The 16,868-nt window shown below is 45.2% G+C and overlaps 1 protein-coding gene and 1 non-coding gene across 3 annotated transcripts in view; one reads left to right on the forward strand and one right to left on the reverse strand.

The window, feature by feature from the left end:
* Positions 1–16,868, forward strand: part of LOC145342393 (serine/threonine-protein kinase PAK 3) — a 247,444-nt gene that overhangs the window by 97,518 nt on the left and 133,058 nt on the right. The gene's annotated exons all lie outside the window — the stretch shown is intronic.
* Positions 2,803–2,916, reverse strand: trnal-caa (transfer RNA leucine (anticodon CAA)). Its single transcript has 2 exons — positions 2,879–2,916; positions 2,803–2,848 (listed from the first exon to the last, which is right to left on the reverse strand). It is a non-coding gene; the product is annotated as a tRNA-Leu (tRNA).

Here is a 16,868-nt window from a genome sequence, read left to right on the forward strand (position 1 = left end):
CTGGCAGCCCTGTGATGGATACCCCCATCCACAATGGAAGCCTGGCTTTCCTCCCATTTCCAATTTGATGTTAACATAGAACATGGAACACTACAGCACAGACAGGCCCTTCGGCCCACAAGTTGCGCTGATCATATCCATACCTATCAGGCCATAGAACCATCTGTAACTCCCAATCCCATTAAATCCCATATACTCATCTAGGAGTCTCTTAAAAGACCCCAGCGAGTTCACCTCTACCACCACTGATGGCAGCCGATTCCACTCACTCACCACCCTCTGAGTGAAAAACTTACCCCTGACATCTCTGTACCTGCTCCCCAGCACCTTAAACCTGTGTCCTCTCGTAGTGACCATTTCAGCCCTGGGAAATAGCCTCTGAGAATCCACCCCATCTATACCTTTCAAAATTTTATAAACCTCTATCAGGTCACCTCTCAACTTTCATCTCTCAGGGAGAAAAGACCTAGCTCCCTCAACCTATCCTCATAAGGCATGCCTCCCAATCCAGGCAATATCCTTGTAAATCTCCTCTGCACCCTCTCAATAGCTTCCACATCCTTCCTGTAGTGAGGCGACCAGAACTGCACACAGTACTCCAAGTGGGGTCTGACAAGGGCCTTATAAAGATGTTATCTTACATCATTCCCTTTTTCCCTCTTGGTCTACATCCCTCTAATCTTCCTTCAATCGCCCCCTTCTCATGCCTTAGAATATGGCCAATCCAACCTTTGTTCCCCTAATACTATTCACTGACAATTCTTTCTCCTTCACCATCCTGAGAACTTAATTGCTTTAATTTTCTTTCCAAACCTCTTCCATATTTCACACGTTTCTAAGCTTTGGATGTCCACTTTTCTGGAGGGCTAAATTCTGGATTTAATGTTACCTGTTGTAGCCAGGCCCACTTAATCGCAGGAGATGCCACATATCAGTCTCACAGGTGGGGAAACCTCTTGTGATTATGTCAAGAGGCTGGAAGAGGCCCAGAGTGGAAACTTGCCCACCGGCTAACAGAATATCAAATAGGTCGTTATTGAACTCATTGACATCAATTCATAGAATCAAAGAATTCTGGCAGTGCAGAAAGAGGCCATTCAGCCCATCGAGACTGCACCGACAACAACCTCACCCAGGGCCTATCCACGTCACCCACATATTTACCCTGGTAATCCCTCTAAACTACACATCCTGGGACAATAAGGGGCAATTTAGCATGGCCAGTCAATCTCTAACCTGTACATCTTTGGAGCACCTGGAAGAAACCAATGCAGACACGGGGAGAATATGCAAACTTCGCACAGGCAGTGACCCAACCTGGGAATCAAACCCAGGACCCCGGCTGGAATTGGGTCCCTGACACTTTGAGGTTATCTACTGTGTCACCGTCCCACCGCCTGAAGCCACCAAAAGTTATACCTGAAGCCACTAAAATGTCGTTATACAGCTCCTCCATGCCCTTTCTCGTGACCTTCTCCCCATCAATGATCCCTGGTGGAGACCCTGACGCTAGCTGCAGCTTATGGCCATCGCTCCTGATAGGGCTGCTGGCATTGGAAATCCTGCCCCCACCCCCCACTCTCTGGCTGGTGGGGGTGGCAGTGGTGGGGCTGGATTTCCAACCTTGGGGTCCTGCGGAGGCCTGATGGTGGTCAGTTAAGTGCCTGAGGAAGACTTTTTTTGTTTATATATCCAATTCAATCCAATCGAAGTCCAATTCAAAGACTCAGCAAGTGAGACGGTCCCGATCCAAGCAGACAAGACAGGGCTCTCACTCCCCATCCTGGGCTCGGTCTACATGATCCTAGCTGATTGGAGCAGGCGTTGCACCTTCTCCAAGGGTCGATCTCTTTGCATCTCAGACAAAAGGCCGAGATGCCGCTTTTAAAAATTGCTTCAAATGAAGCCACTATGTAACCTCATGACTTCAAATAAGTGCAGGATGTCAGCCAAAGACCAAGAAGCGATGGGAAGACTTTATTCCATCAGTCCTACCCCGTTGGAAGTGAAGCAAGTTTCTCACCATTTCTCCAGCTGGTGGATAAGACTTGCATCAGTCACATTAAATTCTGCCTAGGTGTGTAACAAGGCACTCTAAATCAAAGACTTGATGATGTTTATCTTAAAATCCCCACTTATTCCTGTGCTAAACAATTCTTTCCATTTGGAGAATGTTTTTTTTTTGACCATTGTTATTCTAACTTTGACTTCATTATAAGACTCACCATCTTCTGACGAGGTAGTTCTCAGGTGCTTAAGTTGTTTAAGCACCTTTCATTAATCAGCATGATGAGTTAATTCTGTTGCTCAGTGCCTCGCTGCAGTAGAACTGAATGAATATCTAGTCAAAGCTGAAACACCCAAGGTTAATAATGAAATCTTTGCTAATATTAACACAGCCTCTTCCTACCATTCATTTTGCCCTGATTTATCATCTGTATTTTGTCTCTTGAAGAAAGTCATGGAACCTCATCTATCCAGAAATACTCTGGAGTATTTCCATTGCAATATCAAATTGTTTCTTAGTTCCAGGGTTTACTGCTCGTTCCAATCTTTGGTTGACAAAAAACTTCCATTTTGCTCATTTGAAGCGATATCCTCCTCATCTTTTCTTCCAATTAGTTTGCAATAATTTTCTGGATCCACCTTTTGAATCCCATTAATGTTATGTATCATTCAACAAAGAACAAAAAAAGAGAAAATTACAGCGCAGCTACAGGCCCTTTGCCCTTTCAAGCCTGCACCAATCATGCTGCGTGTCTCAACTAAAACCCCCTACCCAAAGAACAAAGAAAAAAAAAGTGTCAGAAGTGGGATTCAAACCCACACCTCCAATTGAAGACCAGAACAGCCAGCTCATGGCGGAAAGACTTCAATCCTTGAGTCTGGTGACTTAGACCACTCAGCCATCCTGACACGCACCATTCCTATAAGATGACCTTCCTGCCCCTCCTCCTCGAGCTGAAAGGCTTTGCATGTGTCTCTTAGTCTTTCCCCGTGACTCAGACCACTCTCACATCTTGGACATGTTGACCTTTTTCAGATTCTTCTTTTGGCCTCCAATCTTGGATCAGCTGTAATTTCCTCCAGCTAAACATTGGAAAGCCTGAAGTTGTCGTTCGTGTCTACAGCACAGGTTCTATCCCTCTCCCTGGCAAATAACTTGGGCTGAACCAAACTGTTTGGGAGCGTCTTGTGCTTTTGACTCTCCAGTTGCAACCCACATTCCCTCTTCCACCTTCAACTTACACCTCCTGAAATGTTGTCCACTCCTCCCCCTACCTCTGCTGCTTGAAATCCTGAGGTTTGTTGCCTCCAGATGTGCTATTCCTATGTACTCCTGACTGGCTCCCCATCCGACACAACCATCAATCCATCCAAGACACTGCAGTCCATCCCCTCATCCCACCTCAATTTCCAAACCTTTTAATGACCTCCATTGGCTTCCAGCTCTCATCTCATGGAGATTAACGTTCTCATTACCAAGGCTAAATCCCCTTGTAACCTTGGACAACTCTGTCCTCCTGCATTGTCTCTTCCCTTTGATCCATCACTGGTAGATGTGCCTTCAACAACCTAAGATCCTGACTCAGGCATTCCTTCCAAAAGCTCCTCCCTACTTCTGAAAGTCCACTTCTTTGACTTGGCACTTTGTCTTTGTCCCCATGTCCATGTTATTCTTACACCTCTGTGCATTGCCTTGGTTTTCTAACACCACGAGGTGTTAGAGGGATCTAGAAACGTAACTTGTCGCTGATGTCGGAGAAGCCTTCGGGTTCTCTGGTGCCTAACTGGTGGGGGCGATATCGCTGCCATTATACATTGTAAAGGTCAGTGTTCTTTTCCAGGTAACATTTAGATAGAAATAAGGATAAAAAGGCCTGAAAATGCAAAACACAAAAGTTTTTGTATGACCTTTTATCGACACTTTGTTTTCATTTAATGGCAATATCAGAAATCATAGTACAGAATGAGGTTGTTTGGCCCAGTATGCTTGTGCTGGTGGTAATACTGGACCTTCATCTCTCTATTGCGTTCAGTTTTTTTTTACAAATTTGTTTAATAATAAGTTTCTGTAAACTTGTAACTTGTGGAAACATGTTGGTGAGAAATTGCACTTGTTTCCTGTTAGCACAGATCTCTCTCTCTCTCTCTCTCCCTCTGTCTTCTTGGTAATGATCTAATCTATGCAAATGAGAGCAAAACTGACAATTTCCATGTAAAGTAGCAATGGTGCAGATCTGCCTTTTCTAACACATTGATACAGAGTGCACTGAGTTGTCCCAGCATTAACAGTGGACCAAATTACATGTGCCCACCCTCAATCTTTAGGGAACACAGAATTACGCAGGAGACCAGGAGAACTATAAAAAAAACATTGGCCCTGTTGTTAGTGGAAAAAGGGAATAGTTTTCCACGGGTTTAGTAAAAGGATGCATAATACAAGAGAAAATTGTAGCATCGCAGAAATTAAGTGATTCCAAATAAAGCTGTTGGACGTTAACCTGGTGTTGTGAGACTGCTAACTGTGCTCAAAAATTAACCCTTCCATCCTCCTTCCATGGTATTCGGTTTGATGCTTCCTGAAGCTGGTTTTCTGTGTTACAGAGAGGAGAGGGACACACTTTTAGAATCAAACAGGCTTTGTTGAGTTTAGATTGCTTAGACTGGCTGCTGGAGTTCTGTCCAGTTGATGTTAAAACAGCAGTCTGGCTGCAAAGGCCAAAGGTGTAATATTAATCTCTCCAAAGGGCCAGATCTATCCTTCTCCATAATGACTTCAAAAGTAACGTTTACACAGCGTCTGAAATTGGGTTTGGTTTCAAGGCTGCTAATGCCTCAGTCATTAGTTGTTAACAGGGTTGCCAATTATATTGAGGATCTGACATTTGGGAGTCATTGTCTTGGCTGACCCATTGACTCTTGCCAGCAAGGTTGGCTTATCAAGTGCAAATGACATCCCTGTAATTTCCTTTGAAATTTGTCTGAACAGTCACAGATGGGATATGAGTTTGTTAGTAGATCTCTGGGCATAATGGGGGTGCGATGTTACAGAAACCAAGAAAATGACTCTTTTTGTCCTTGGTAGCTCCCAGTGATGTAGCGCCCATCTTAATTTTCTTTCTTTGGCAGAAAAAGTCAATTTAAAATAAAAATAAGCAATTAGGATACCGTTCTTCAAAACATACACAGTATTGGGTTTCTTTTCCGTGTCGTAGGAACCCAACATTTGCAGATCTCCAAACCCACAAGACCAATCTTGTGGGTTTGGAGATTAGAAGGCAAATTGTACGTGTGCCAACTGGACTTGGCTCAGGTAATTTGATTATATATCTATAATGTATATACTTCACATCATTGCTATTAAACATCATAAAGGCATGCCTTTCTTCTAAATAAAAAGCAAATTGACAATCGGTGGCTGAATGTGGCACTCAGACACTGAAATACATGGACTGAGATGGTGCCTATGGCTTCATCCAGGTATGGTGAGCTTGCAGTGAGAGTGGGGAGGAGTGGTGGGTGCTGTTGGTTAAGGCATGCGGCAAATTGGCCTCGACCCTTCCTGAAAGAAGAGGGAAAAGAGTCATAGAATCCCTCCAGTATAGAAGGAGGCCATTTTGCCCATTGAGCCTGCACCAACAACAATCCCACCCAGGCTCTATCCCCATAACCCAACTATGTGCCCTGCTAGTTCCCCTGACACTAAGGTCAATGTAGCATGGCCAATCAACCTAACCCGCATATCTTTGGACTGTGGGAGGAAACTGGAGCACCCGGAGGAAACCCATGCAGACACAGGGAGAATGTGCAAACTCCACACAGAGAGTGACCCGAGGCCAAAATCGAACCTGGGTCCCTGGCGCTGTTGAGGTAGCAGCGCTAACCACTGTGCCAATATACTGCCCTCTCCTCGCTGGAAAGTATGTCAATGTATAGGCATTTGCTTGAAAACATAGCCATTGAGGGCATTGTGAGGAAATCTCAGCTTCTGGGTGATGAATGAGCACTTGTGTAAAGCTAGAGAATGATCAGACTCTATGGAGTCATACACTTATTGAGTTCCAACTCCTGTCTGGATATAAGATCAACAACAATACAGCATGGTCAAAATAGAAAAATGCCTTAAACTGCCTCACTGAGGCGTAATTGAAATAAATCCTTTTTGTAAAAACACAAAACCGAGGGTGCTTTAGCCCTTTCAGTCTGACATACTGCCCAGGAGCAGCGCTTAACTCAGATTGGCAAATTTTCCTTCCTCCCAGTAGCTTTCTGTTTAACTAGCTGTGCCATGACCTAACCGCACTTTCTTAGGGCAACTAGGGACGAGCAATAAATGCCGAGCTTGCCAGCGATGCTCACAAATAAAAAAAAACCCCTGTCTGCCAATATTAACTGTCCTTTGAGAAAACGTTTTCCCATCAGCTGATGTGAGGATCAAATGGGAATCCCAAGCTCACGCTTGCCAGAAGCCTGATTTGAGGGAGCGATCTTCCCGGAGATGGCTGCAGTGTTTAATGATTCAATTGTTCTGTGTTTGATTATGCTAAGTCTGCTTACTATTGATGCCATTGTGTTTGATTAGTTAAGCCTGGTGCAGTGACTCAGAGAGAATTGAACTGACAACACAGAAGCTGCTGGAAGCTGGAGCTGAAGCATGGTGTGGATGTTTTAAAATTTGCATAAAAGGTCTATAAACCAGGTTCCTGTACACTTAGAAACTAGTATCATCTGTGCATTAAAAAAAATGTATATATACCATTGGCCTCCTATTATGGACAATGGGGAGGTCCCTCAATGCTGCTGGTCTTTTCACAGTGCTGGCAGTTTCATTCATTCGTGGGATACGGGCATCTCTGCTGGCCAGCATTTATTGCCCATCTCTACGTAGGTGTTGCTGAGGCAGGTCAGTCACAGCGAGGGCACCTCAATGTGGAGGCACCCTCAGATTCATAAATTTAAATGGTCAATTCTGAGTGGCTATGCATACGGCCCTTAATGTTAGTGAGATCAGGTGTGGCCATGGTGTCACAGACTATTGACCTGCCTGGCCTCATTGTCTAGGCAGAGTAGATCAGTACCACCGTGAGTCAGAAGGTTCAGGAGAAGGAAAATGTTGAACAATGGATGTGTTAGGTCTATAAGGAGACATTAAAAGATCACAGACAGTGGGTCACAGTTCCATCTTCTGTTGCCTCTCTTCTGGAACAACCTCTGGTATGTTTGATCTACAGGTTGGTGACTCCCTTTTTGGAGCATGGAGCCTCCAGCTCCAGTTGTCTCCTAACCTGCCAGAGGGAGGTTACCTCCACGGAGCTTGTCACCTCCCCACACAGCAGTAGGCCTCTCCGCCACTGGGCGAGGTGGAAGGTTTACTCTTAATTGGAGCCTTAAGTATTCAAATAGATTGCCCACCTCCGGTGAGCATTTAATAGACATCCTGGCCCATCCCCGGGGAAACTTCCCAGCTGGCAGGAGCCTTATTGAAACAGCTCCCCATGGTTTTTCTGCCCATCCACCCTGCACCCCAAACCAATCACCATGCGGGCGGCACAGTGGTTAGCACTGCTGCCTCACAGTGCCAGGGACCCAGGTTCGATTCCCGGCTTGGGTCACTGCCTGTGCGGAGGCTGCACGTTCTCCCCATGTCTGAATGGGCTTCCTCCCACCGTCTGAAAGACGTGCTGGTTAGGTGCATTAGCAAAGTTAAATCCTCCCTCAGTGTACCCAAACAGGTGCCGGAGTGTGGCGATAAGGGTATTTTCACAGTAACTTCATTGCAGTGTTAATGTAAGATGACTTGTGACTAATAAATAAACTTTACTTTAAAATTCAGCTCAAATGGGCTTTGTTTTGTGCATTAAATCGCTAATTCCAAGAGGCAACTTCAATTATTTATTGAGATGGATAGAAGGTTGCTCTGTATGTTCCTGAAGGGAAGGGTAGAAAGACATGTGACCTTTTAATGTCTCCTTGTAAATGCAACACATCTGTAGATTTATATAAATCCTGTCTCTATATATCTTTCACTAAAATTCTTTCTCCCCTCTCCTGAACCTTCTGGCTGACGTATTACTGCTCCACCCTGCTTCGACATTGACTATTAGACTGTTCAATAGTCAGTCACCACACCTGACCTCTTGTGTTGCATTTTCCAGGAGATGCCACTGAACAGCAGAAAGGGACAGGAATTCTGAATGATCCCTCAGCTTCCCTCCAGCTGAGTGTCCCAGCACCGTTTCCCACTTCAGCCCAGCCTCGCCATATTATTTTATTTCTTGTTTCTATTTTTCTATTCTCTTGTCTATTTTTAGCTGCCAGTTTAGAGTATTGACGCAGCTTGCTGTGGTAGTGTGCAGCCATTGATGTGTTTCCATAACCGCAGCGATCCGTTTGTGAATCCATACAACTGCCTCCCTGCACCAGTGAGGCCACTTGGTTTCAAGTTGTTTGCAGACTGTGAGTTCAGAGTACTGAAGGCTTAACGCTATCTCTGAGAACTGGAGATCAGGCACAGAGTGGGAGACGGGCGTTTCAAGGTGGAGTATAAAGAACAGGATTAGTAGCGGTTGAGCTGGCTATGGACTGACTGGTTTTAATCCTACTTGCTTAATGGTTGTAGTTAGTTTGTATGTCACACTGATTATCAGTGAAGCATTTTATTGCCTTGTTTGCCGGCTTCAGATGCTTTTAGGCCAGGTGGGCAAGCAGATGGTGTCCTCTGTCAGATGAGCGGACGCTAGGATAATATTTTTTTTTTGCTGCCTCCACTCCTGAAGGCAGTAGCTTGCGTTGGGTACAGTTCATCATCTACCACCCTGTGGCATGCCCACATGTCATTCCTCTCAGGGATGAACCTAGACAGGCTCCGTGATCCGCTGTTCGAGTCTGGAAGTTGTAAGCTAAGCACAAAATATGTTTTCCCACTGCAGTCATTGAACTGCAATCATTAGTTGATGATTAGTATTTATTGTACTTCTCCCTAGCCTAGTGCATTGGAAGATCGTCCTTCTGTCTTGATTAGAAATCAGCCTTGTCAACTACAATGCGTGTTTTCCTGCAGCCTGCCCTGGCCCTATGCACCCTCTCTTCTGCATTCCCCTGAGGCACTAATGTTAAGAATGGCCATTTAGCTGATGAAGAATCATGGATACAAACCTGTATCGTTTACCACCACAATTTTTTGTTTCATATCTTGCCAGCGTCTGAGCATTGGAAAGATATGCACGCCATTGTCAGTGATGATGAGCAATCTAATCCCCATAACCAATAGCTGTCACTCACACTTAGCCATGCAGTTCAGTGTAAGATTTCAGTGTTCCCAGTCAGCAGTGTAGCTGCACAGTGACCCAGAAGTTCCCGCGAAGGCTGGCGACAAATCAGCCCCCTTTAAGTTATCGTGCCTGTGTGTGGCCACACAAAAAAGATTTAAAGGGTCTGTGCACTTGTATGAATAGACTACCTACAACCAAAAAATATATAGAGAGCATTGTTTGATTCAGCTCCTTCTGTGGGTGCGCAGTGCATTTTGACAACTAATGCTATGGGTACGGTAATGCAGTGTTATAATCAGCACAGTATGAAATTAGATCCCACTACCATGTTGTGATAATTTGAATTTGGTTTGTTTTTTAGAAGTCTGGAACAGGATAACACAGTGGTTAGCACTGCTGCCTCACAGCAGCAGGGTCCCAGGTTTGATTCCCAGCTTGGGTCACTGTCTGGGCAGAGTCTGCACGTTCTCCCTGTGTCAGCGTGAGTTTCCTCCGGGTCCTCGAGTTTCAGCACACAGTCCGACAGATGTGCTGGTTAGGTGCATTGATCGTGCTAAATTCTCCCTCTGCGAACCCAAACAGGCACCGGGGTGTGGTGACTAGGAGATTTTCACAATAACTTCATTGCAGCGTTAATATAAGCCTACTGTGACACTAATCAATAAACTTTAAATGAAAACTTTGTACCAGTAAAAGTGATGTTTAACTGTTTAATTATTAGAGAAACCCAACTGGTTCACACTGAGGGCATCCATCTACCTAGGTGGCAGTACTGACATACTCAGTGCGATAGATGAAGAATAGATCTAGCACCATCTTTGAGATCCGAGAGGCCATCATAAGCTGAATTAGATCATTTTAAAATTCATTTTTAGGATGTGAGCATCGCTGACAAAGTTATTGTTCATCCCTAAGAACCCTTGAGAAGGCTGCAGTCATCTTGTAGAACCACTGCAGTCCATGTGGTTTAGGACAGTGCGTTGGTCATGGTTTAATACAGCACATTGGCTTGCTGAGATATTTTGGAGCATAGCTAAGAGTTAACTATATTGCTGTGGACCTTCACATGTAGATCAAACTAAGTGAGGATTATATGCCTTATATACCCCCACATATCCTTCATTCCTCCAATCCTGGCTTCATGAGGAGCTTTGAAGTGCTGGATAATTGTAACAACAGCTGCAGCAGAAGATGAGATTGTGAAGTGGTGTGGCTGTGATACAGAACTCCATACACGTTAAATGACAAAAGCAGCATGCTATTAACCAAGCTAAACAATCCTATGGATTAGGTCAAAGGTCTGCAGTCAACGGACCTCGTGCAGCAAGACAATAACAGCCAACACTTCCATTCTCATTCAATGGTATTACATTGCAGAGTGCCCCACTACCATTGTCTGGAAGAGTGTTGAGTCAGAAATGATTTTTACATTTGAAAAATATTTGGAAAGGCATTTAAAATGTTATCAACTACGAGGCTATGGACCAAATGGGATTAAGCTGGATGGCCCCTGGTTGGATGTGTGGGGTTTGATGAACCTAGGCAGTGAACCGGTGGGGGGGACATCACCACCATCCCCACCCCACCTACTCCATAATCAATTCCATGGGAGAGGTCCAACAGTATTGAGTGCCCCTCAGGCACGTTAGTGACTACCATCCAGCCTTCCCTGGAATCAGGACCCTGATGGCACAGATCCCACTTGTCAAGTATTGGCCTCCCAGCGGACGCCCACAGCTCCTTGTTGCTGTCAGTACCCATGATGTGGGTATGCCGGCGTTGGACTGGCGTAAACACAGTAAAAAGTCTGACAACACCAGGTTTTAGTCCAACTGATTTATTACTGATTAGAATGCGAATCAGTAATCTCTAAACTGTCTGTGCTTTATATGCTCTGTCTGAGGCCAGAACTCTCCATTCACCTGACGAAGGGGCTAACCCCGAAAGCTTGCGAGTATATTATCAAATAAATAGGTTGGACTAAAACCTGGTGTTGTCAGACTTTTTGCTGTCAGTGCCAGCAGGAGTGGTGGCAGCCGCCTGTCGTGCCCCCTCCAGAGGCCCAGGTTATGGAGGGACTGCAGGACAAGGGCGAGATGGGGACGGTGGGTCAGAGGCAAGGGCAGGGGTGTGACGTTCATCACCCCCTCCCAACACTTGGTCCCTTAATCAGGCATAAAGTACCAGTTAAAGAGGGACAACATTTTCTCACACATTCTGCCGTATTGACAAGATTATCCTGATTATATTTTGTGCGAATGTGCATCATTATGGTTGCCATAAGAATGTGGAGGAGCTGGAGAGGCGTAACAGAAGATTTTTAAGGATGATGAGTTGCGCAGGTTCCCCTTTTCTCTTGAAAAGAGAAGGAATTGGGTGATTGAATAGCAGTCTTTAAAATGATGAAAAGTTTTGATAGGCTGGACATGCAGGGTGAAATTTAAGTTCCCACCCCCCTCTGCGAGACAAGTCTTGAGGCAGAGCATTTAATTGATTTAAGTGCAGGGCAGGAAAGCTCGAGAGCAGCCTTCCCATCCAACCACCAACCGAGGTCGTTAAATGGGAAATGATTACTCACTAAAGGACATCAGACTGCCTCTGCCGGTATTGAACCTGTATGCGTGGGGCAGTTGCTGTTCAGGAAGCGTGGAAAATAAAATCCTGGGTCTGTCCGAGGGGAAAGTCCCTCATTTTCAGGCACCTGATTGAGGGACTCGAATTGAGAAGGTCCTCTGAGAGCTGCCTCCTGACCACCAACTAGTTGGTGATACTCCCTCCCCTGTTACTGTCTGCGGTACCCATCCCACCCTCACTGGCCTGTGGCCTGGGTCGCTCCCTGATACTGCACCTCTGAGGGCCTCACTGCCGGCAGTCACCACTTGTAGCACTGACAGCATTTAGCTGAATGTGGCTCTGATTGGCAACTCTCAGGGGAATCCTTCCCCCAGGTACTTAGAATCGTAAAATCTAATCAAAGAATCCCCACAGTGCAGAAGAGGATATTCAGCACATTGTCTGCACTGACTCCCTGACAGACTAGCTTACCCAGGCTCTCTCCCCACCCCCATAACCCCATACATTTACCATGGCTAATCCATCTAACCTGCATGTCCATGGACACCAAGGGCCAATTTGGCACGGCTCCTAATCTACCTAACCTGCACATCTTTGGACTGTGGGAGGAAACCAGAGCACTCAGAGGAAACCCATGCAGATTCCACACAGACAGTCACCTGAGGCCAGAATTGAACCTGGGTGCCTGGTGCTGTGAGGCAGCAGTGCTGACCACTGTGCCACTGTGCCGCCCCATTGATCCCGGACAAGACCTGTCTCTGGCTACTTAATAGACACTTAATATGGCGGGTCTTCCCCAAGAATGCAACACAGGCTCTCACCGGCTCTGTAGCCAGTGGGCAAGATCCCTCGCCGTCAAGATTCGTTTCTGCCCAGACAATGTATTTCCAATCATGGCGAAGTACAGAAGTATATTGGCCACAATATATAAGCTGGTCACCAGGCATCAAATAGGGAACTGGGTAGAAAGGTCTTTGCCCAGGGAGTACTGAGAATGTGGAACTTTCTATCACAAGAAGTGAGTGAATCAAACAGATTAGATGATTAAGGAGGAAACTAACTAAGATTACCAGGGATTAAGTGTTAGTGCTGTTGGATAGAGTTGTCAGAAGAGGAAGAAGGATAGGACACTAGAATGGATCATAAACAGCAGCACGGACCTGTCAAGCTGAATTACTTGTTTTTGATCTGTCAGTTCTCTGCAATAGCGATCCCACTAGTGATCTTCAGTTAGATATTTTCCAACAGCGCAGCTCCACAACCTGTAATCCATTATTGCGATAGCTTTTAAGAGTGCAGCAGCCTTTAGTTTCTTAAAAAAAACCTAACAGCCTGAAGCTGTGGTAATTTTCCTTGTAGTCGTTTTTTCCAAAGTATTCATTCTGCTTTTGAAATTGATTGAAAACTTAGATAACTCAATATTCTGTTAAATGATGTGTTGGGAAATATATATGGTGGGATTTTCCAACCACGCTCACCCCAAGACTGGAAAATCCACCAGAATTTCCTGGGGGCGGGTGGGGGAGGGGATTGCCCCAAAGATGTGCTGGGGAATCTTCTTCAGACCTTCAGAGGCAAGAGTTTACATGGCAATTGCACAGTAGTGCTAACTTCCCCAGGGCAATTGTCCTGTGCTGGGAACCATCCGAAAATACGATTTAAATCACAAACTTTGGATGCTTCCAAATGGGTGACATCGAAAGGTACCCAGAAGACGTTAGAAGAATTAAAAGCTTGTCGAACTTCTGGGTAACGATTGTTAAAAACCCTGACCAGCCCTTCACAGGGGGATTTACCCTGCCTGTATGAAATTCCTCCTCCTTAACACCCCCTGCCCCAGGGCAGCTTCAATGAGACAGAATTGTAGAAAAGTTGAGGTAAATAATGGAGTGGCAATCTGACGCTGATTGCTGCTTTGAGAAAGTTCAGGCCCACAGTCTTTTTTTTTCTCTGTTTTGTGCCCTTTTCTGCAGTATTTGCTTTCTGCTCAGTACAAAGGTCTGCGCTACAGTTTAAATTTTTACATTTCACCTTTGAGCCACATGAGGAAGGCTTTGGGAAACCACCTTTCTTTCCCCAGTAAGAAGTCTCACAACACCAGGTTAAAGTCCAACAGGTTTATTTGGTAGCACAATCCACAAGCTTTCGGAGCGCTGCCCCTTCGTCAGGTGAGTGGGATTTCAGTTCACAAACAGGGCATATAAATGAACCCAAGATCCCGGTTGGAATCTTCAACCAGGATGTTGGGTTCATGTCACACTATCTTAACCCCCACAACTTGCCTGGACTTGGAAAATCTCAGTAACTGTCCTGGCTGGAGACAATACACATCTCTTTAACCTGTGCTTAACACTCTCTCCACTCACATTGTCTGTACCTTTGAGACTTGATTACCTGTAAAGATTCACATTCCAACCATTATTTTGTAAATTGACTTTGTGTCTTTATATGCCCTGTTTGTGAACAGAACTCCCACTCACCTGATGAAGGGGCAGTGCTTTGAAAGCTAGTGGCTTTTGCTGCCAAATAAACCTGTTGGACTTTAACCTGGTGTTGTGAGACTTCTCACTGTGTTTACCCCAGTACAACGTCGACATCTCCACATCATTTCTTTCCCTAGTCATATTGCTAATTGAAATTTGGAAATGCAGGCTCCTAGGAGCAATGGAAGGGGATAAGGCAAGACTGTGTCAAAGATGAATAGATGACCTGCCCTTCAACTCCAGTATAACTTTTAACATATGTCCCCAAGCACTTCAGAAACTAAGGCAAATAACTCAACCTTTTTGGCAGCATTCGGAGAAGTGATTAAAATAGTCTAGAGGATACGTATTTTGAGAACTCTTTTGAAGTGGCCGGGGCGAGGTGAAGCAAAGGGACTTTGGCAGGGATTTAAAAAGAATAGGGCCAAGGTGGCTGAAGCTTTTGGTGTCAAACGATGAAAGAGTTTGGAGAAAGGCATTGAGTTGAGAAGGCTGAAGGAAGTTTGACACTAAAGGAAGCTGTAGAGTAAAGTCATTGTGGAATTTGTAGATGGATATGAGAATTTTACATCCATCTATTTGGGAATACAGACAGGGGATAAATAAAGGGATAAAAATGGTGCAGAGTGTTGAAGTTGAGTTTAGAGATGGCAGAGGTATGCAAGTGCAGGTGAATAATGTTATACAGGATAGGATAAGGGGGCTGAAACTCACCTGTGTGTTGACCCAGTGTTGCACGCAACCCATTGAAGAAATAGAAAGAAACCTATAGTGCAGAAGGAGACCATGTGACCCAGCAGGTCTGCACCCACAACAATCCCATCTAGGCCCGATCCCCGAAACCCCACTATTTATCCCGCTAATCTTTCTAACCTACGTATCCCAGACACTAAGGGGCAAATTAGCAAGGCCAATGCACCTAACTCACACACCTCTTTGGATTGTGGGAGGAAACCAGAGCACCTGGAGAAGACCCATGCAGACACAGGGAGAACATGCAAACTCCACACAGACAGTGACTCGAGGCCGGAATCGAACCCAGGTCCCTGGCGCTGTGTGTGGCAGCAGTGCCACCATGCCACCCCACTCTGAACATGCAGTCAGGGAGGGCAGAGGTTGAAATTAATGGCAGGGTTTAATTGGTTTTAACAAGGATTGTAAATATTACTGTGATCCTCCTGAGGAAATTCTGATTTATCCACAAGTTAATGCCAGAGAGGCAGGTCGACGGAACTGGAGTAGTCTCAGGATTGAGAGAGGTAGTAATAGGTAAGCAGAGTTGGGTATTGCCAGCATAAGGGAGCCAAGATCATTATGGAAGAGGAAGGGTCAAGGGGAGAGATTGAGGTGGGAACTGAAGAAGAAAACATTGACCAAAATGGGTCAGATACGAAGGGGAGGTGAAGGAGGATGAGGTTGAATGATGTGGTGGTGAGCTGCTTTTCTGAACTGCTGCAGTCCATGTGGTTTAGGTACACCCACGGTGCTCCCTCCAGAATCTGAACTTTGAGGGTGGGGATGAGAACGGTTTTGGAAGGACGATAGATAGTGATGAATTTCCCCGTCCCCCCCGTGGTAAGGTCCGTTGACCTCGGGCGGGATTTTATGGTTTTGGGATGAGTGCTGCTGTAAAGTCCCATCCAGAGGGTCTGAACAGAAGGAACCATTGACCAACTGTGTAAGGACTGGGGCTTGAAAACTGTTTGAGGATCATAAGACGAGTGGGGAGATCATCAAGGGGGCAAGGAATGGTCCTCATTGGAAAGATGATCAGGAAAATGGGAGAGCAGCAGCAGAGTAACAGGGGTTAGATTTAAGGTCAGTGGAAGGGGGATGGTTTGAGAAATATACAACATTAACTTTATTAACTATATTTTGCTATCACTGAAGGACTCCAGTTATCTTAGTGGGAGGAAGTTATAAGGCAGAATTTGCATTGCATCAACTTCAGTTTTGCGTTTATATTTTGCTGCAACATATTAAAAAAAACATAAGTTTAAGTTTATTTATTATTGGCACAGGTAGGCTTACATTAATACTGCAATGAAGCTCCTGTGAAAATCCCCTAGTCGCCACACTCTGGCACATGTTTGGGTACGCTGAGGGAGAATTTAGCATGGCCAATGCTCCTAACCAGCACGTCTTTCAGACTGTGGGAGGAAACCAGAGCACCCGGAGGAAACCAATGCAGACATGGGAAAACATGCAGATTCTGCACAGACAGAGGCCCAAGCTGAGAATTAAACCCGGTCCCTGGTGCTATGACGGAGCAGTGCTAACCACAGTGCCACCATGCAGCCCAACAGAACTACTTCTGTTTGTGAAGTAAGGGATATAATGGTATTTTTTCAGATGTTCATACACATGATTTAATGAAGGACAATAGTTGAACACCAATTTTTGAAGGGTAGGAACACTGTATCCATTTCCTTCATACTTTGGGAAGACCAGTATATAGGATAACGGCTCTTTCTGAGTAATTTTTATGAAGGGACACTCTGTAATTTGGATGCTGTTTAAATTTGGCTTGATTAGT

Source organism: Carcharhinus amblyrhynchos, chromosome 4, assembly GCF_965287045.1.
Source record: "Carcharhinus amblyrhynchos chromosome 4, sCarAmb.v2.hapA, whole genome shotgun sequence".
Taxonomy (NCBI): domain Eukaryota; kingdom Metazoa; phylum Chordata; class Chondrichthyes; order Carcharhiniformes; family Carcharhinidae; genus Carcharhinus; species Carcharhinus amblyrhynchos.